Source organism: Nycticebus coucang, chromosome 15, assembly GCF_027406575.1.
Source record: "Nycticebus coucang isolate mNycCou1 chromosome 15, mNycCou1.pri, whole genome shotgun sequence".
NCBI classification, from domain to species: domain Eukaryota; kingdom Metazoa; phylum Chordata; class Mammalia; order Primates; family Lorisidae; genus Nycticebus; species Nycticebus coucang.
The window spans coordinates 14,521,740-14,544,563 of record NC_069794.1 but is presented as its reverse complement, the minus strand read 5'-3'; the positions used below and the strand labels follow the sequence as shown (position 1 = coordinate 14,544,563).

General features: G+C 37.9%; 1 pseudogene; it reads right to left on the bottom strand.

Moving 5' to 3' along the window:
* Nucleotides 1-20,646: 20,646 nt before the first annotated feature.
* LOC128567064 (uncharacterized) lies at nt 20,647-20,746 on the bottom strand (annotated as a pseudogene).
* Between the last annotated feature and the right edge of the window lie 2,078 nt (nt 20,747-22,824).

Here is a 22,824-nt window from a genome sequence, read left to right as displayed (position 1 = left end):
TTGAAAGCTAAGTTCTTCATACTTGATTCTGAGTTCCCGCAAAGTTCATACTTGATTCTGAGTTCCTCACAAAGTTCTTCATACTTGATTCTGAGTTCCCCGCTAAGTTCTTCATACTTGATTCTGAGTTCCCCGCTAAGTTCTTCATACTTGATTCTGAGTTCCCCGCTAAGTTCTTCATACTTGATTCTGAGTTCCCCACAAAGTTCTTCATACTTGATTCTGAGTTCCCCGCTAAGTTCTTCATACTTGATTCTGAGTTCCCCGCAAAGTTCATACTTGATTCTGAGTTCCCCGCTAAGTTCTTCATACTTGATTCTGAGTTCCCCACAAAGTTCTTCATACTTGATTCTGAGTTCCCCACTAAGATCTTCATACTTGATTCTGAGTTCCCCGCAAAGTTCATACTTGATTCTGAGTTCCCCGCTAAGTTCTTCATACTTGATTCTGAGTTCCCCGCTAAGTTCTTCGTACTTGATTCTGAGTTCCCCACAAAGTTCTTCATATTTGATTCTGAGTTCCCCGCTAAGATCTTCATACTTGATTCTGAGTTCCCCGCAAAGTTCATACTTGATTCTGAGTTCCCCACTAAGTTCTTCATACTTGATTCTGAGTTCCCCACTAAGTTCTTCATACTTGATTCTGAGTTCCCCGCAAAGTTCTTCATACTTGATTCTGAGTTCCCCACTAAGTTCTTCATACTTGATTCTGAGTTCCCCGCTAAGTTCTTCATACTTGATTCTGAGTTCCCCACAAAGTTCTTCATGCTTGATTCTGAGTTCCCCGCTAAGTTCTTCATGCTTGATTCTGAGTTCCCCGCTAAGTTCTTCATACTTGATTCTGAGTTCCCCAGCAGCCAAAGCCAAAAAGAAAGCAAAACTCCACTATTTACAGTATCCTTGAGATAAAAATAACCAACTCTGCAGATTTTCCCTGATGTTCCTGCAGATCCAGTGTACGATGTAGCAAATGATCCTGTCAATGCTTAATGTGTATAGAATAATTATCTGGCTTTTCTTTAAAGGTGTAGATTTTGAAATATTCTGTTTATAACATTCCAAGAAGATGAGGGTTTTTGTTTGTCTCGGATTTCAGGTACAGTGATGACAACAACTAAAGCAAGTGAATTTTTTTTTTAATGTGGAGAATGAGGAAAGGACTCGGGTGACGTGATTTAGAGTTTGAGAGCCATAGTTATTTTATAACAGGAAAGGAAGAGGTACAGATTTTGAAATATTCTGTTTATAATATTCCAGGAAGATGAGCGTTTTGGTTTGTCTCAGATTTCAGGTACGGTGATGACAACAACTGATAGTAAGTGAATTTTTTTTTTTAATGAGGAGAATGAGGAAAGGACTCAGGTGAAGTGTTTAGAGTTTGAGAGCCATAGTTATTTTATAGCAGGACCCCTTCTGGACCGCTCATTGTAGGAAAGATGGTGTGGGAAGAAAGATGAAACAGAAGAGGAGAGGGGCACAGAGGAGGGGGCAGAGAGCAGGTCTGAGAAAGCAGCTCTGTAGGATCTTGGTTCCCAAACAGGGATACAAGAATGTCCCATGGGAAGGTGCTGGACATTCAACGGGAGCAGAGATGGAGTCCAGGCATGTCTTGGGGGTATTTAGCCATATATATATATGTTTTTTTTAATAGACATTACTTTTAACAGCAGTTTTAGGTCCACAGAAAAACTGAGCAGAAGTACAGACAGTTCCAAACACCTCCTTTCCCCACCCCCACAGTCTCCGCCATTGTCAGCATCCAGCCCAGAGTGGGCATTTGTTGCCATCAGTAACTCTGCAGTGGCACATCGTCACCACCCCAAGTCCAAAGAAGACACTAGGTTTCACTTAGGATGTTGAACATTCTCTGCGTTTTGACAAATGTATAAGGCCATGTACCCACCTTTAAATACCCATATATTTTTATCCTCAGGAAAACCTGGCTCCTTACAGTCCTGGGGCTAGATTTAAGCATGAGATTAAGCCCAAGGATAAAAAGTTTAGGAGATGAGAAAGCTAGAGATACTTCCTCCTATTTCACTGTGGATACCAACAGGTTCTGGGCCAGGGGAGGAGGTTCGGAGTGGACTTTCAGCCCAGGGGTTTATTCCTTAGTAACTCCAAGTTTGACTTTCTCTAGTCCTAGTGTGGAAAACTATAAATTCTAGTAAGAGGTGGAAATAGCATGTATAATGTAAAATAATGGAGTGTGGGATAAATCTAATTAGGAAAAGCCAATTATAAACTTACCTCAGAAGACTGAGATGCTTAGGGAAATGGATTGAATTTTAAAGTTAATTAGGCAATAATACATTGTACCATTTGTTGACAATCTCTCTAAAATCTATATGTTCATTTCAGAATTACAATAGCAGCAACTTTGGGGGCCATACACCAGTTTCTAATTCCCCATGAAATTGCTCATGACAATACTGAAAACTAAAAACTGAAAAAGTGCCAAAGTCACGGTGGAATTTTCACTGACTGCATCATGCCCATCAATTATCGCAGTCAACACACACACACATCCACATTAATTTAAAGGCAAAATACTAAAGATTAATCCCAGTGTGGGAAAGGACATGAAGGATTGTCTCATGATTATCATGTCACCATGTTGAACACTCTTCTAAAATTTTACATAATTTTGTAAGACAAGAAAAAGATGTAAGAGAGATAAGTAGTAGAAATTAAGAGAAAAAATATTGCAGACATATAACTGTCTATTTGAAAACCCTGAGAAAATCAAGTAGAAAATTATTATAACTAAAAAGGAACACAGATACAATTGGCCCTTTGTATCTATAGGTTCCACATCCATAAATTCAAGTAGAAAGTATTTGAAAAATAATAAATAAAAATAATACAAATTTTAAAAATACAATATAACAATGATTTATGCAGCATTTATATTGTATTAGGTATCTTAAGTAACTTAAAGGTGATTTAAAGTACACAGGCAGATGTGGTCAGGTTATATGCAAATTCTATAGCATTTTATAACAGAGACTTGAGCACCTGTAGATTTTGGTAGCCAGATGGGTTCTGGAACAAAATCCCCTATGGATACCAAAGGATTTATACATAAATTTATACATAAATTAATACTTTCCTTTATCACAATAAGTTAAATGATAATTTTTAAAAATCTCACTTATTTGCATTAAAAGAAGAAACAAATAAAAAAGAAAGAGGTGAACAAACTGTAGTGTAGAGAAATACAAGGGGTTCTTGGATCCCTAATCTTAAAGTATTTTATAATACTTTAACTACAATAATTACAATGAAAACTGAGTAAGTAAATACAATTTTATACATGCTTAGAAGTCAGACGCGTTTGATTCTGTACTAACTCCTAGTGGGGTTAGTTGGGCACATTATTAAACTTCTATAAGATAATTTCTTCATCTAGAAAGTGAGTACAATAATACATACATGTATCATGATGGTGTGGTTAGAACTAAAATGAGTATAATAATACATGCATGTATCACGATGGTGTGGTTAGAAATGAAATAATCGTATAACTTAGCATAATACCTGCCAAATTCTACTGCTGTTTTATTAGACAACAGAGCCTTTAGGAAAATGTGCGCCATGAACCAAAACAGGGTCATTTCTTAAACCTGATAAAGCAATAATTTATCATGACACTGTATTATGAATCTATGCATGGTGCAATAAAAGCCATTGATGGTCGTGGTGTGGTAAGGTGGACCCAAGAAAGTAAAATGCTGCAGAATTACTGGAGAGGAATTTAACAATACTTATCAAGAGCTTCCAACATGTTTCCATTGGAAACATGAAGTAATTCTATTTCTAGGAATCCACCCTAAGAAAAATTAGGGACAAAAATATTAGTTTATGTATTATATAAACAAATCAAATATTCAACAATAAAACTATTAAGTAAAATGCAATATATCCATAGGATAATATTTTAGAGTATGCAAATAAAGAATAATAAATGGCACAGTAAAATGCTTAGAGTAGAATAAGGAATGCTATACGATATAATCTCAATTTTTCAAGTTAAAGCCACGTAGATATCTATATCTATATGTGACAAAACAATAATTTTGTGAATTACTGAATTTCTTTTTTTTTTTTTTTTTTTTTTTTGTGGTTTTTGGCCGGGGCTGGGTTTGAACCCGCCACCTCCAGCATATGGGACCGGCGCCCTACTCACTGAGCCACAGGCGCCACCCGAATTACTGAATTTCTTAATACTTTTCTGCATTTTCCAAATATTCTACAATAAACAATTATTTGTTTTATAAGCAATTATTTATTTGTATTTAGAAAATGCATGTTATGTAAAATAAGGAATCTCAGAATAGATAGGTTATTGTGAACCAAGATTAAATAAAATATATGTCTACTTCCTGCCTTAGTCTGGTTTAATTAGCTTGATTAATATTAATATTTTTTCTTAATTTGTGTAAAAGGTTTGGGGTTATCTCTGAAATCATTAATCATTCTACAGTATTTACAATATTAAAGAGTAGACTATTAGATAAAAAAGATTGCTTAAGGGAATGACAGGATAGCCCCTGGAATCATAGACATGAAATGGTTATGTCTTAATTGCCATTGACAAAGTTACCTGTTATAGTTTTTTCTCTTTCTCTTAAAAGAAGAAAGGTTGATTCTTGTTAATGGAATCAACAAGTAAAAATTATTTAGTAAAAATTACGGAGTATCTGTATTTAATGATTCTTGTGTTCTTGAGGAAATGAACATGGCCTTTGCGGCATGTCAAATCTTGGGGAGAATTCCAGTTTACTACCTGATTGTATGAGGTCCAAATTACTAACCTCTATCAACCTCAGTTACCTCAATTAAAAAATGGGCATTGTCCTAAAAGTTGTTTTGAGATTATTCCTGACACACCTGTGGCTAGGACAGGTAAACCCAGGCTTTACTTCAGGGAGCTAAATTTAGAAGACAAAATTTTAAATAGCAAAATAAGAAACAATGCACAATTTTAAAAAATGTTATATTTAGAAAACGAGAGCAATTCAACATACTCTCTTAGCACAGGAGAAAAAAAAACTGAGTTAGAACAGAGTTAGAAAAAACAAGTGATTAAAATGGAAATAACAGACTAGACTTAGTATTTGGGCCTCCTAGGGCTGATAGCGTAAATGTTCAGCAGTTCCTTGACTCCCTTGCCCTGCTCAACCCCTTTCCTATATTTCTAGAATAATTAGAAACTGATTTTTCTATTAAATTAAGTATTCTGATTTATTGATATTACCATAAATGCCAAAGACTGCTTACACATTCCCAAATAACTACTACTTAATAAAATGCACTTCATCTGAAACTACTCTGACCACATTCACAAATGGTGAATCACAGATTGTCTTTGAATCGCTATAGATTAAAACCTTAACTCAAGATTTTACAGGATTATCAATTTAAACATTATTTTCATAACATTAGGTAAATAAAAGCCTGTTTAAAAAACAAACAAAAAAACTTCAAGGCTTTCTGCGAACTTTTAAAGGAGGAGTTTGTGACAACAGATTTGATAACTACAGCTACTAAAAAAAGATAAATATAATTGGAATCTCCTGTACTGCATCAGAAGCAAAATGGGTCAAATTTTGCTAAGTACAGTGAGTATCTGGATATACGCAGATGACTTAAATATTTAAAACTATTCTGATGACTACTTCCTTAATGAGGAAGAATTTTTATTCACCTTGAAAAGTGGATAAAAATTAAGGACTGTGTAGCATTTTTATTTGTGGATATTTGTGTTATAGATGTACATACCAACTTTTTGAAAATCCAAAATCCCCAGGGCCGGGGGAAATAAATAGAACATAACAGAACACACTTTATAGTCACATCCATTATCTTTAAAATATTTAAAAAGATGAAAAGTAGCTCTTGTGAGGATGTGAGAGGAGAAAAAAAAGAAATACTTATTACAAATAAAATATTCAGAAGTCTATGAAGCGATTAATTTTAAGAAAGAGAATCAATATGAAAATCACAGTACTGTTTGGCACTGAACTTTCTGACTTTTTTGGCTGCCGGGCGAGGGACAATCTTGATAAAAGAGGAGCTAAAACATGGACTGCTGGCAGGTGGATATTTATTTTGGTCCAAGGATGTATGAATAAATCATCTAGAGGGAAAAAGATAGCATTTGGTTTGGCACAAAGAATTGTAGAGTTTGCAAAATAATAGGCCTGGGCAATAAAAATACTGGCTCAGTTGAAGAAGGTGAAGACAAACACCAAAGAATCCACATATTGAAAGAGAATTAAGAGATTGTCTATTTATCCTTATTAGTAGGTAGATGGCCAATTCATCAACCCACCTCTGTGGCTGTTCTAATCCTAGACTTCTCAGAAGCCACTTCCAACCTCTCCCATAATTCTGTTACAAGGATTAAAAGAATAACTTCCTGCTTGGGTTTTGTAACATGCTAAACAAGTACCACTAGAATTGTCTGCCAAAGACAAATCATTTTGAATTCACAATTCATTCAAACATAAAAATATGTATCATTTTGAAGACTGGATGAAATTATCGCCAAACCAAATGTTTTTAAACCTGAACACCAAATTGCCTCCTTGCTGACCTCACAGCCTTCCCACATTTTAAAGCCAATATCAAATCTTGGTAAATTCTAATCTTCTTATCCTCTAGTATTATAGTTAGTATCAGAGAATATGAAGGTAAGCTGGAGATCACCTTCTCCAAACCTTCAATTTTATCCATGAGGATATGCAAGCCCGGAAGTTTATAGCTGCTCAGTACTCATAGATGTTCCACAGTGCCACAAGTGCTTTTTTTATGTCCCAAACTGAACTCACTGGGGTCCAACAAATTTGTTCCTTTGATTACACCCCATATTTCAAACAATAGCGGAAGCATCCTCCTAGTTACCTGATCTAAGAATTCAGAAAATATCTCAAACTGTCTTCCTTAACTTTAAATTGCATCATTTTCATTATCCATCCATCTGTCCATCTATTCATCCATCCAACATTGATTTGGCATTGACCACATAAAGACACTCTGTAGGCTCTTTGTACATAAAGATTAAGTAGACTCCACCGTCCAGAGTGTCAGTGTCTAGATGGAGAAATAAAGTGTATATGCAAATAATCATGACACAGCAAGAGAAATACAATGATAAGAGCACAGAATCAAGGTCTAAATTCACCTTGGGATGGAGTCAAGACTACCTGGGGGAAATGCCTTTGTGATTAAGCTTTGAAAGATCCACAGAATTTCTCCTGGAGAATAGAGGAAGAAGGTGGGCAGCCCCCATCCCAGCTGGGTAATGCCAACAACCTCCTAACGACCATACCTCCAATTTTGTTCTCCTTAAACCCATTCCCCCAACAAGGGCCAGATTTCCTGGGTAGACTTCCTAACTCTCCCTCCCTCTACACCTCATTTCCTTAATGCCTTCTTTTCTTTTTTTCTGTGAATTAAAAATATAGCCACAGTAAATACTTTTGTTAGAATGTAAATCAAAGAATGAAATGTTTGACTCTAAAAAAAAAAAAAATACATAGGGTAAAACAAAAACGGGTTGTTCATTCAAATATAAAAATGTAGTAATGCTTACAACTTGTCAATGATTGTCTATCATAAGCCAAATAAAAGCCAAATCCTTAACATGGGTGGTAAGTGTACACTGTCTGCCCCGGTTCTTCTGGGGAAACTGCAGGTCCTCAACTAACGAGGGGTTAGCTAGGCATAAGGCAGCATGCACAGATCCACCACTAAGATGTCCTCCTTACACAGATAAACCGTAAAAGGCAGACCCCTGGAAGGGGAAACAGCCCTGTACATACACAGGTGGACAAGCAGACACCACCTTATCTGAAGGAAAATTTTCCCCTTCCTCCAGGAAAATGCAGCTGCATGCCAGGAGACAGCTGGGTGAGCAGATCAGAGCTTGAGTTCACCCACATTTGCTCCTTCTGACAAGATGCTTTTGTACACAAACTGGACGTGTGATCCAGGACAGAAAGCAGTGAGAATAACTCCTCCCAGGCATAGCGTTTGACTCAGGCGTAGGTAGGTGACCAAAACAGAGCCAGCATCCCTCTTTGAAATTAATAAATAAACATAAAGGAAATGACTTTTCCTCCTAAGGTTGTTAACCTGAGAAAATGTATATCTGAGCCTGTTGTAGCCATTTCCCCACCATACGGGAAGAGGCTATATGTGGGAAACGCATTAGAATAACCAAGAGACACACACAGAGAGTCCTGATGCCACCGTTTGAGCCTCTAATTCCAGCTAAGCCTGAGGCCTGACCCACCATAGACTGTCTAGTTACACAAGCCAATATATTCTAATTTTTTAAGTTGGCTTATGTTACCAAAATATTTCATATACTTACAGCTAATGATAGGGCTTGCAAATTCAAATGTCTGTATGAAATGGTGGGGACTGTGACAACCGATTGGTAATAATCGTCCTTATCCAGAAGAATTTGCACCTGCTCGTCAATGGCCTGAAAAGACATATGTGCAGCCAAGCTGGGTTTTCTAATTTTATTTTGAAGGAGACCCTGGAAATATAGATGTGCATACATCCTCTAAGTTTTAAATCTTAATGACTAAATCCAAATAATTTTAAAATACCATGAAGGTCAAATGTAATATATTTATAGTCCAGATCAGGTCAGCAGTTTGGAACCACTGTCTTACCCAGGGGTCCTCAAACTACAGCCCATGGGCCACATTTATCCGGCCCGCCGGGTGTTTTTGCCACAGCTGCCTGTCCTGCTTAGCAGCCGACTTGTCCAGGCCACAGTGTGCATGTGTGGAATGTGCGCCAACTCTCCATCTCTGCTCCTTCTCTCTGTCTCTCCCCGCCGGGTGTTTTTGCCATCCTGCTTAGCAGCCCACTAGTCCTGGCCCAAAGTGCACATGTGTGGAATGTGCCCCACACTCTCTGACTTCCCTCCTTCTGTCTGTCTCTCGACTCCTCCTCTTAGTCTCCGGCGTAATTGGAGGAGTCACCAGGTTGCCTGTGCAAAGCCTGCTGCTGTCTAAGGACCAAGGTAAGAACAAGTTAGGATTTATTATTTATTTATTTTTTTTTTTTTTGAAGTTAGGAGGTCTATTTTTTTTTTTTTTTTTTGCAGTTAGTAGGGCATTTTTTTTTTTTGCAGTTAAGGAGGGCCTTTTTTTTCTGAAGTTAGGAGGTCTTTTTTTGCAGATGGTGTCTTTTTTTGAAGTTAGAAGAGCCTTTTTTTGAAGTTAGGATAGCCTTTTTTTTTAAGTTGGTTAGTTGGTTGGAGGTGGTTTCTAGGGGAGTTGCATCACAGTGATAACACAAATAGCGCTTAGTGCTAATGCAAATTGTCAGTGCTCAGAAGTAATGCAAATGGTCAGAGCTCAGAGGTAATAATTGTAAGTACTCAGTATTAATGCAAATTGTTAATGCTCAGTATTAATGCAAATTGACAGCAGTCAGTGTTACCACAAATGGTCAGTGCTCAGTGTTATCACAAATGGTCAGCGGTCAGTGTTAATGCAAATGGTCAGTGCTCAGTGTTATAGCATGGGGGCCCCAAACTGGTAATCTGCCTAGGGCCCCATGGGAACTTAATCTGGCTCTGCAGACAGCTGAGGAGTAGGAAACCCAATTTAATTGACAATAAGTGCATTTATATTCTGATTGCTATTCAGTTGTGTATGATGTTGTATGTTGTGTGCTGTGTAAGCCCCAGTTCACACTGTTGCGACCTCTGAGCAGTGCAAGTTCATCTATGGCCATACTTGCACTGCTCAGAGATGGGTGAGAAGACCCATGCGATCAGATTCCACTGCAGGAAAAGGGAAGGCACATATGCCTTTTTTCTTCCTAAAAAAAGGAAGACTTCTCACCCATGTGATCAGATTCCTGTGAGAGTTCACAGATTGCAGGGCCGTTCACACAGGGTAGTATGAACTGGAAAGGTGGTGGAGGAACCAGCTCTGTAATTGTGCCTGTTCCTACACTGCACCAGTGTGAGCCTGAGGTAAAAGTGGAGTTCCACCCTTATGGGCACTGGCAAGGCTGCATTGATGGACACTGATCAGACTGCATTGATGGGCAGTGCAATCTATATGTCTCTGTGTGGGCAAAGTTATTGCTGGTATATTGTTTTTGGAGCGCTATATATATATATATTTATATTTATATATATATATATTGGCATTTTACTAATAGCAATTTGGAATCCCTAGGAAACAATGATATCAAGAAAGAGAAAAATTGACTCGGAGTATAGGATATTCAAAGAACAGTGATTACTTTTTCATGCAGTACAAGGAAAGAGCTGTGTGTTTGATATGCCAGAATGTAGTGTCTGTGTTCAAAGAATATAATTTGTGTTGACACTATCAAACTCAACATAAAGATAAATATGTTTTATGTTTGGTCAGAATTATGGTTATGGGGGGGAAACAGAAAGAGGGAAGGAGGGAGGGGGGTGGGGCCTTGGTGTGTGTCACACTTTATGGGGGCAAGACATGATTGCAAGAGGGACTTTACCTAACAATTGCAATCAGTGTAACCTGGCTTATTGTACCCTCAATGAATCCCCAACAATAAAAAATAAAAAAAAAAAAAACTGAAATATACATTGACAACTCAGCAAAATACTTTTGTGAAGCAGAAATGGCTAAATACTTCATCACTGTGAGCAAGTTTTCAAGTTGCCAAGCTAGTAGCGTGCACTGGCAGACCATTCATGGAGGGAGAATTTGTTAAAGAATGCCTTCTTTCTGTTGCCAAAGAGATGTGTCCAGAGAAGGCCGATTTATTTAGTACAGCGAGTCTTTCAGGACCCTCAATTACACGAAGGATTGAAGAAATGGGAGATAATTTGCATCAGCATTTATAAAACTCCGCAAAAAAACTTTCCTATTTTTCCTTGGCACTCAATGAAAGTAATGAAGTTTGTGGTTCTGCATAACTTCTCATTTTTATTCATGGTATGAATGAGTATTTCAAAGTCACAGAAGAGCTTGCTGCACTGCAAAGCATCAAAGGAACAACCACAGGAGAGGATATTTATGAAAAGGTTTGCCAAACTGTGAATAGTTTGGAGCTGGACTGGGCAAAACTAGCCAGTGTGACAACTGATGGTGCTCCTAGCATGGTGGGGTCTAAGAAAGGAGTAATTGCTTGCATTAAACAAGAGATGGACAAACATAAACATTCTCATCCAATAGCCATACGCTGCCTCATCCACCAACAAGCGCTATGTAGTAAATCACTGAAGTGGGACTCTGTTATGAAAACTGTGGTATCTTGTGTTAACTTCATTAGAGGTAATGCACTAAACCACAGACAATTTCAGGAATTTCTGTCTGAGCTAAATGTTGCCTGTGAAGATGTCCTGTACCACACAGAAGTCTGTTGGCTGAGTCAAGGGACAGTTTTGAAACATTTCTATGACTTACTTCCACAGATTATAGTTTTCCTGCTTTCAAAAAACAAAGAAGTACCAGAGCTCAATGATGCAGAATGGAAATGGCACCTTGCCTTTCTGACAGAGGTAACAGAGCTACTCAACAGTTTCAATGTGCAACTTCAAGGAAAGGGGAAGCTCATCTGTGATATGCAGTCACATGTGAAAGCATTTGAAGTAAAATTAGGCCTCCTCATCAAACAAGTGAAGGAGGAAAATTTCTGCCATGTCCCCACAACTCAAAATCTGTTAGCGGAAAATCCATTGGTTGCATTCCCAAATAAAACATGTGTGGATTCACTGGAAAAGTTGCAAAAAGAGTTCCAATTTAGATTTAAAGAGCTTCATCTCCATGAACAGGACATACAGCTTTTCCATAATCCATTTTCTATTGACATTGAAAATGTGGATATGATTTACCAAATGGAACTGGCTGAAGTGTAGAATTGTGACTCTGAAAGACGCATTCAAGTCAAGCAGCCTTCCTAATTTCTATGCATCTCTCCTCTCTAAGACATATCCTAATCTCAGGAACCATGCACTCAAAATGGCAACCATCTTTGGCAGCACTTATGTCTGTGAGCAGACTTTTTCCAGAATGAAACATCTGAAGTCTCCAACCAGATCTAGACTAACTGATGCACACTTGCATCACTTGTTATGACTAACAGTGACAAATATGGAACCAGACATTAACCATCTCATTAGCCAAAAGCAGGCCCATAGTTCCCATTGAAATACTGGTAAGTTTGTCGATTTAACTTTACTTGTTCTTCATTTTAAATATTGTATTTGTTCCCCTTTTGTTTTTTTTACTTCAAAATAAGACATGTGCAGTGTGCATAGGAATTTGTTCATAGTTTTTTTTTTAAACTATAGTCCGGCCCTCCAACGGTCTGAGGGACAGTGAACTGGCCCCCTGTTTAAAAAGTTTGAGGACCCCTGGTCTTACCTGTCGCTACAGAATGTGCTGGGAACTTCCTTGCCCTCCCATGCCACTCACTCCCAGCTACCCCAGACCCTCCCCACTCCAGACCTCCAGTTACTTCAATGCTTTCCTCTCTTTAGGAACTCCAGACTCTTCAGAATGCTGCTCTGTCTGAGACTCTTTTATCCTCTCTTTAATCCTTTAGTCTCAGCTTAGTTGTCACTTCTTCCAGGAAACTTTCTCTGGCATCACAAGTCTGGGTTAGATATGATATCTCTGTCTGGGTTTTGGGGGGTTAGGGGAGGCACCAGAGGTAACAGGGGGGAAAAGAAGAAGAAATTTTTAAAAGAGCTACCTCAGTTGAGCTCATAAAGACCCTGTATGCCTTGAATGCCAAGGTATAGACTGAAATTATTTCCCTATTTGTGATACTGAAGCAGGAGGAGAACACAGAGCTTGAAGAAAAACGTGAATATCTGGATCTCATCCTAGAATCAGGGCCAGGCCTAGGATAAAAAAAAAAAATCTAAGGGTACTTTTCAAAACTCAGCTATCAACATAGAAAAACTGTTTGAAAGCAATATTTAAAAAAATAAAAATTAATACAAAAAATTTCATGACAAAGTATCACGATCTTAAATAAAGACGGAGCCACTGTTACTCATTTTTCCTTTTGCTTTAATCTCCAGCATTGCTTGACACAACGTTTCTTTAAATTTTGATATTTGTTTCATCACGGATTTTTATATTAATTTAATGTTTTTAAAATATTACCTTAAATTAGTATTTACCTTGATTACTGAATTCAGTTGCCTCCCTTATCTCTCCCTAGCTCTGGCCCTATTCAGGTGTAGCATGAGGATTTACAGCAGTACACTTCCATTTCTCCATTTGTACTAATGTTGTCATTAATTTTATTTGTTATTTTTGTATCATTTAAACCCATGCTACAATGTAATTATTATGCTGGAAATTATCTTTTAAAAAAATTTTTATTTACTCACAGAATTATTGTCTGGTGCTCCAGACTCCTTGGTAAAGGTCCAGGGGTGATTGGTTTTTTGCTTTCTTTTGTTTTTTATGTCTTTCAGGTGTCATTTTTCTTCTCCCTGAAGAACTTCCTTTAACATTGTTGTAGTACAGGATCATAGTGTTATAAATTCTTTCAGCTTTTGTATGTTAAAAATAAATCTATATAAATAATGATATTTTTACTGAATATAGAATTCTAGGTTGACAAGGTTTCCTCTCCCCCCACCACCAATACTGCAAAGATGTCCTACAGTCTTCTCTCTTACATTATTTCAGAGAAATCATATTATGAGAAATCATATTCTCATATTTGTTATTCTCTACTTTTTTCCCTGTCTTCTTTAAATATTTTTCTCTTTATTACTGGTTCAAAGCAATTTGATTATTATAGGCCTTAGTAGAGTCACCTCCATGATCTTTGTGCTTGAATGTGTGAATTTATAGTTCATACCAAATTTGGAAATTTTTCTACCATTATTTCTTTTATTTTTGTCCTGTCTTCCCCTTTCTCATTTACTTCAGAAAATCCAATTATAGTTATATTCGGCCCTTTTTGAAGTTGCCCCACAGCTCACTGATTCTTACAGGGTGAATATTTACAGGGTATCCATAAAGTTCATGTGAAATTTACAATGTAAAACTACTTTAAATTTCACATGAACTTTATGGACACCCTATTAATTCTATTTTCTGTCTGATCTTTATTTTGAATAATTTTTTTGCTATATCGTTAATTTTACTAGTTATTTCTTCTAAAATTCCAAATCTGCTGTTAACTCCATTTAAATATTTTTCATTTCACACAATATAGTTTTACCTGCAGAAATTGGATTTGAGGTTTTGTTTGTTTGTTTGTTTGTTTTTTGGGTTTTTTTAATTGAGATAGAGTCTCACTTTGTTGTCCTCATAGCTCACAGCAACCTCAAACTCTTGGGCTCAAGTGATTCTCTTGCCTCAACCTCCCCAGTAGCTGGAACTACAGCATCTCCCACAATGTCCGTCTATTTTTGTTGTTGTTGTTTAGCAAGCTCGAGCCAGGTTCAAAACCCACTAGCCCCAGTGCACATGGTTGGCACCCTAACCACTGAGCTACAGGCACCCAGTCTGGATTTCAGTATTTTTATGTCTCTGATATTTTTTACTTACTTTTTGAGCATACAAATTATAGTTACAATAGTAGTTTTAATGTTCTTTATGGTAATTGTAACATCTCTGTCAATTCTAGGTTAGTTTGGTTTGACTGATTTATGTCCTCATTATGGATTGAATTTTCCCACTTCTTCACATGCTTGGAAATTTTTGATAAAATTCCAGCCATTGTGATTATTACCTTGTTGGGTACTGGCTGGATTTTTAGTCCTATAAGCATTCTTGAGTTTTGTTCTGGGAGGCAGTGACGTTACTTAGAAGCAGTTGGATCTTTTCAGGTCTTGCTGTTAATATTTGTTAGGTGGAACCAGAGTGGTAGTTAATCTAGAGCTAATTATTTCCCATTGCTAAGGGAAGACCTTCTCTGCAAAAGAGAGAAAATCCAATGCCCAAGAGAGAAAGTTTCATAGCCTGACTGGCTGTAACAGGTACTATTCTCAGTCCTAGGTGAGTATGAGGCACTTACATACTTTTGGGGTAGTTCTTTTTCTGCTTTCCTGCAGTTTCCTGCTGTTACAGTGCTCACGTGTTACACCTCATACTCAAAGCTGATCCTCTGGAGATCTCTGGGCTTCCCTTTCTTGCAGTTTTCTCCTCTCTGGAAGCCGTAGCCCTGTTAGCCTCTCTATACGCTCAGACCCATATCTTCAAGTCACAAAATACACCCGGCTCTGCCAAGATCTGAGCTCTGTGCCAAAGCCTGGAAACCTTCTCCAGGCAGTAAGCTAGAGCACTACCAGAGCTTGCCTCATTTGTGTTCTGTCTTTGAGGGATCGCTGTCCTTTATTGCCTGATTTTTAGTGCCTTACAAATTGTCGTTTCACCTATTTTGCCCATTTTGGTGGTGTTTAAGGTGGGAGAATAAATCTGATCTGTTTTTCTGTTACTCTATCTTTGCTAGAAACAATTTTGAGGGGTATATTTGTTCTTGATGTAACTCTTAATACATTTAGACATAAGCCTACCATCTTTATCATTTGCTTTCTACTTGTACTGTCTTTTTAAGATTTTTTTTCTCTCTAAAAGCAAGAAAGGAGAGAAAATTTTGCTTTCATTTTGATTATTTTTGGCTCTTCTATTATTTCCTTTCCACTAGTTTGGAAGTTCTGCTTTCTTTTATTATTATCATAGTGGTTACTGTGACAACTGTAACAAGAAGCCATGTTTTTAAAGACTTTTTATGCTCTTCCTGAACCATGTAACAATTCCAAAATATTTTATTATTACTTGAGCTCCTTTCAACTTAGATACTATTGTTTGTCTATGTTTTAATTCTATATATATTTTGAAATTACTTTTGATACTATGTATATATGTATGCCCATATACTTAGCATTTTTATTGCTCTTTAACATCTTCCTAAATATTTGACTTTCTCCTTGGGTCATTTTCCTTCTCTTTGAAAAATAATTCAGGTCTGCAGGTGAAAATTCTTATAGTTTTTTTTCTTTTGTTTTCCTTTTTTTTTCCCATGTGTATTTTCACCAGGTATAGAATTCTAGAATAGCATTTATTTTCTTTCATTACACAGAAGAGAACATTTATGCCTTCTAGTACTCATTATTATTTTTGAAAAGTCAGAAGAAGTCTAATTATTGCTGCTTTGAAAGTAATCTCTTTTTTCTGGCAGATTTTAAATTTTTCTCTTTTCTTTGGTTTTCTGCAATTCCACCATGATGGGTTTGGGTCATGTATTTCTTTTTACTTATCCTTTTTGAATTCTTGAATCTGTGGATTCACATCTTTCATTGATTTCAGAAAATTTCAGCTTTTATCTCTTCAAATATTGTATCTGCCTCATTTTTGTTCTCTCTTATTTTGGGTTTATAAAAATGTGTTTGGACATTCTTCTCATAACCTATATGTTTTAGCAATATTGTGTTTTTCTAATCTCACCCTTCCTTGTTTTCTTATGAATTATTTTGTTCTCATCTATCTTCCACTTTACAAATTCTCATTTCATATGTGTCTAATCTGTTGTTAACCCTGTCAAATGAAATATTAATTTCAGATATTGAATGCATTAATTCTAGGCTTCTGTTTGGTTCTTATCTAATCTTCTGTGTATTTCTTTAATGGTATCATCTGTCAACATTTTCAATCTTGTCTTTAATCTCTTTAAATACCATGAATATAGCTATTTTAACATCTGTGTCTGATAATTGCAGTATCAAAGAAGCTTGTATGGGTCTGTTTCTGTTGTTTGTTGTTTCTGTTTGTCTTTATTCAAGTTACATTGACCTTTTGCATGACTGGTTACCTTTGATTGTATACCAGATATTGTATTTGAAAAAGATTGTAAAAATGATTTAATGATGCTGTCCTAAAGAAAATGTTTGTTTTCTTTAGTCAGTCAGCTGATGCACTAGCAATCCACTATTCCATTATCCAATTTCAGTAATTGAGATTTTTTTGGATCAGCCAGACCACTTGAAATCGGATTACTGCCCTTATGGGAGATTTGGTTTATTTTTTCTCCATGATCACAATGCAAAGTAAAGTATTCACTGTGATCTCTACCCTTTCCAGGCTCTGAACTGCAACATTTACTCCCCAAGAATTCAAGGCTGTCTTGTACTAACTAGCATCTCAGCAGTCTCACATCAGCAAACACTCCCAGGGCAAAGAAGGTACCAAATGGAATTTTCTATCTCTGAATTTTAAACATTCCCTGGATTGTGGCCCAGTAAATCTGCTTTAACTTACAAATCTACCAATGTCAACAAGAAGATCCTCCCCAATACTCTGATTTTCTAGTTGTCTTTAGTAGAAGGCTTGGCCTAAATTTAGGTAATTTTTAAATTTTTTTTTTCCTATATTCTTATGAATGAGGTTGAGCATTTGCTTTTTATAAATCATATGCATTTCCCATTGATTTGTAAAAATATTATCAAAATTTCAAATTCATGACCCCCCTACTATACTGTCTCATTTAAATTTTTCCAAAGAAATATTTTGGGAAAACAAAAGCTACCAAAAAAAAAAAAATACCATGTTTTGATAACATAAATTGTCTTTAGTCATCCAAAAAGGTTAAAATTAGACTTTTTAATCTCTATTCTCTACTAGATAAACAATTTAAAATATTAGTTTAAAGGACAGCCAAAATATCAGCTTCTCTGGAATGATCTAGCCTTAGCCTCATGCATAAAACCTGTGAATGCAGAGGTTTAAGAGGTTCTACAGGTAACTGAGATCCTGTATGCTGAAGCAGATGTCACCAAATGGCTCAGTCAGCCTGATTCAAACATCCTTGCTGTCTGCCTTATTGCTTGCAAAAAGGTGGAAAATCAAAGGGTGTGTTTCCCCAAGTCCCTTTACCTTGGATTGGTACCTGACTAAAACCACACCCATATAATATTTGGAAGGGGAAATGAAGCAAAACCTACTGCTCCTATTTCTGAGGCCTTTCTGTTTACTGTAGTAGCATGATCAGAACTCCCACTGTCTAATCTCAGCTGTGTAGCTATTGAGAGGTCATATGTGGACTATCCATTTCGTTGGCATTACAGATGGGTCTGGGGCCCCAGTCATAGTGGTGGCTTCTTGATCTTTAGTTCTTGGCTACTGTCATGGTTGTGACTTCCTAATTCCCCAGATTACTGACTATAACAAAAACAGCAGCCCATTTGGTAAGCCAGTTTTGTTGTTCAGGGTGTCATTCCTGGGAGCTCAGCCTCAAGTGTGCTCCTTATGATTTTGTAAGCCCCTAGTCACTTGAGGAACCAGATTGGTTTCTACTCTCTACACCTGAACATGAGGCTTCCTGCATGAGTTAATTCTGAGGGACTTAAAATGGGAGAGCATGATCAGAATTGTATTCTAGAAAAATAACTCTGGCTTAAAGAGGACCATTACAGAGGAAGGGAGGTCAACCATAAACAATCAAGCCTACTTAATTTTACTTACTGCTATTTCTCAAATCTGCATGCTCCTATTTCCTGTGTTGCTAAGGACTGGGACGGCACCATCTCACTCTGAGACTGTTCCACTGGCTCCATAAATCGCCCCTTTCTGCTCTACTCTGGTCCTTGCTCCACTCTCCCTTTCATACCCTTGCCAGAGGCTCTTTGCAAAAGCCAAACAAGATGTTGGTGCTGCCCAGTGGTCTTCGCCCCTGCTCTATCATCGACATATGTCCTAGCATTGGAAAGAAATTTTTCAGTTTGGCTCCTGTTGTTTTTCTAGCCTTATCTCCTACCATTTCCCCCATGTACTGGCATGGGGTCATACTTAGCAGTTTTGAGAAACACAGAACGTTCTTTTGTATCTACATATCTCTGCACATGCCTGTCCTCCTCCCTGGAACACAATTTAAGTCCTTGCCCTCTTGCTTCTTGTGTACCTTTTCTACATCTTTCAAGATTCAGGTCATTTCATTTCTTCTAAGGAGGCGTCACAGAGGGAGGGGCTTACACTTTCCTCTGTGCATTCACAGTACCCTGACTTACCTCCATTATAATTGCTGGGTCTTCCGTTAGTAACTCTCTGGAAGACAGGAAATAACAGGTCATACTAAATTTTTTATCATGAGCACAAAACACACCTACTGGCATATAATGACTGAACAAAGTTGCTTGTTGTGTGAACAAATGAACTGTTTGCCACTCCCGGGTTTAACTCCAATTCTAGGACTTTTCTTACCATGCTGTGTTAGGTCTCTCTTTACCTCACACATTTCATTAAAACTAAATTAATTGCTCAATTTTGGAACTATCTCCAATTTATATTGCAATATATATAATTTCTTGAATTATCTAGTTACCACTAAAAAAAAAGAGAGACCTCTTTCTAATTGCCAAGAACATTTTTATTAAATACACACACATACACATACACAAACACACCCCACATACATATGAACGTCTGACAATTAAGTTTTGGAACTTGACACCCTTAAGGAACTAGATTGGAGGAGCTAGTGCTTATGTTGGCAGCACACCTCATTGATGGATATCACTACAGTCACCTGTAGGTAAAAAGAGTTATTTATGCCTATTGTTTGCTCTAGTTTTAATGTTCCTTAATTCAGCCAATATTTTTGAGCTCTTCTGATGTGGAGGATACTGACCCTCAGATCAAGCCAATCTGGTAATGCCATGACCTTCAGAGCTCCTCCCACAGACAGAAGACACATAGGAACCAACACAGTCACACAATTATACATCTAAAAACTGTTAGAAGTGCAATCAAAGAAAAGCAGAGGATGTTATAAAACCAGGAAGACTTTATCTGGTCTAAAAGGTGAGGAAGTCTTCCTGAAGGAGAAATTTAAAAGGAGAAAAGCAGGAAAGAAATGGATATAGGTGAGAACAGAGAATTTCAGAGAGAAGGAATAGCATGTGCAAAGGGCCTGAGGTGGGCAGGGTCCTGAGGTATCTCAAGACTGATAGGAGGCCAGTCTGGATGGGTATCAGGAAGGAAAGAGTACACAGACACAAATCTGGAGAGGTGGATGGCAGTCAGATTATGCAGGACCACTATGGGCAAAGTTGAGGATTTGGAACTTCACCCTAAGAGCAATGGGAAACCATTGAAGGACCATGACTATTCCTTAAATCCATTTTACCTGTGGAGCTAAAGGCTAAAATTGTGCTGATCAGAATGTGCCCACCAAAAAATTTTATGGCATTTTATGGCAAACACTATTGTCCCAACTATCATCGTCCACTTCCTATTTGCCCACATACCCTTCAGCTAGGCGTAGCCGTGTTAGAGAATCATGGCCAAGAAGACGGAAGTTAAAGTCTTTCAGGTGGGGATTATGCCTCTCTTCAGAACAGGGACAGACTTGGCTGGAGTCCCCCTTCTCCTCTGTTTTTTGGGGTATTTTGTGATTTGTAGGGGGATTGCCTGTACTTTATAGGTTTAAGTTCTGGAAATATGGCAACCACATTGCGACCCTAACACCTCAAGCATGAAGGTGCAAGATATTATACCAAGGAAGGAGAGGAAGGTAGAGACCAAAAGATCTGAAGAATCTGGAGCTCTGGTAACTTTATTGACCAGCAGTCTTGAACTTCTTTCTGAGTTTCTTACAAGAAAATTAAACTCCTAATTGTTTTTTGTTTTCGTTTTTGTTTTTTTCTTTAAAAATGGAGTGCTTCACATATTTGCATGTCATCCTTGTGCGGGGGCCATGCTAATCTCTGCATCGTTCCAATTTTAGTATATTTGCTGCCAAAGCAAGCATGAAACTCTTAATTGTTAAAACAACTTCAAGGATTTTTTCTTCTGATTTTTGTCATGTTTTGTTTTGACAACTAAATGCATTCCTAACTGATGCCATATCTTCAGAAAACTTGGACAAGAGTGCAAAGGCTGGTGTAGGTGATCTGAGTGGCTCTGCTTCCACCAAACTTGCTCTTCAGCTAGAAAACCGGGATGGCAGAGGAATGGATGGAGGGTAGTTAGATTCCAAGTGTAACTTCACCTTTCAGGAAGCAAGGGTAAAGGAATGCTGTTGTGCAATTTTAACAGCATTTTCTGCAGGTCTTATTGTTTTCTTTATGAACAAAGGTATGCCCACACCTTCGGCTTTCTTGGAGATGCTCTTATTCTGTGTTGCTTCACGCGCTCCTGCCCGCAAGGCCTTTGATGGTTCATCCTTCATCTTGGGGCTCCGAATTCTTGACTCAAAGTTGAAAAAGAAACAGGAATGCTTAAGAATTTTTCCACTTATTTTTAGACATATTCTCGAACATGAGTAATGTTAATTCGAGGTGTTTGATTTATGATGTACTTAACAAGACTAATAAAGATACTCTATCACAACGGTTAACATTTTTAAAATTAAAAAATCTTCAGTTCTTCCCACAAAAGCAGCACACTTTTATTGTAGAAAAAGAAGCCTTTTTCTCTTTATTTCAAGCACTTTAAAATGAAAATCAATTTGTGCTGCCAGAAAACTCTTTCTGAACACAGGTGTTAAGGACCTCTGATGTTCTATTTACTCTCACACCGAGGGAATCACAGAAGGAACACAAGTATCTTGATGGGAAAAGTCTGAGTATGTCAAAACCTAATTGCAGCAAACTGCCCTGTGCTCAGGGAGATACAAGATGTCCAAGCTTACAGCTGGATTGTCTCAAGTGACTTAATTTTAAATTAAACGTAGCTGTGGAGCAATCTGACTTCCAGCCTGAGCTGTATCTTTCTGTAGCACTTTTACCAAGGTGAAGATTGGGCTTTCTCACTGGCTCCCCGCACTGAGCAGGGGGAGTCACGGTAAGGATGGGCACCTTCTACACCTGCTACCTGGGAGATGAATTAAACTCTCCTTGGAAATTATGGCCCAATATAAAAAACTCTGCAGAGCATACCAGGTCACTGTGCCTTAAAATGGGATTTTTAATAGAGGTGGGTGGGAAGGTGTGTCTGGGTTAGGAAGAGTCTTCCACGCATAACCAAACAGATTCAACACAAAAGATCATCAAGAGAGTGTGTCTCCTTCAGGAACACCAGTAATAACCAATGCTTACTCTGACTCAGGCACTATCCTAAATATTTTACAAATATTAACCCATTTAACTGTCATAGCTGCCCCTATTATTATCACCCCTACCTTCGACTGCTACCATGAGCCAGATTCCACATATCTACCTGACACTTAGTATGAGGCTTATTCTTGACTTCTTCTACTGGAGAACACCACATTCAGAGAGAGTCAACACTCGGGTGCCTTAACAATTAGAAATGCTGTACTGGAAGAAGGTTCTAGAAGAAGCTTCTAGAAGTTTCTCCACAACCTTTCTACCCTCTGCCAGAGGGCACAGTAATGATACAATCAAGAGCCCAAATGTGTCACACCACCCAGGGTCTTCACGGGAACAGAGAACACAACCAAATTAGGATAATCCGGAAAGCATTTATTTATTCAGAGACTCAGTTACAAAGGTGTGTGTGGGATGCAAGGAAAGCAGAGGGTGGTACAGGGACGCTTCTGCTAGTAACACCGAGCTGCGCCCACCCCCAGACCTATGGGAACAAGGTCAGCCAGAGGCTTCAGCATCTAGAAGGCAGCTCGGGACCATTGGTTGCCTTGAAAGGAACGCTGGCCTTCAGTCAGGGAGGCGGGCAGCCCGAGGTGACTTCCCAGGAAGAGGGTGAGGAGAGTAAATACCCTGTCATCACTTTCCTTCCTCCTTCAGATCTCTTGCCAGGAGTCCTCCTTGGCTAGACCCAAAAAGGTGGGTAGGGAGAATGAGATTCCTTTGATGTTGTCCGTAAAAGTCTGCCTTCCGGGCAGAGAGTGGTGGGGAGAAGGG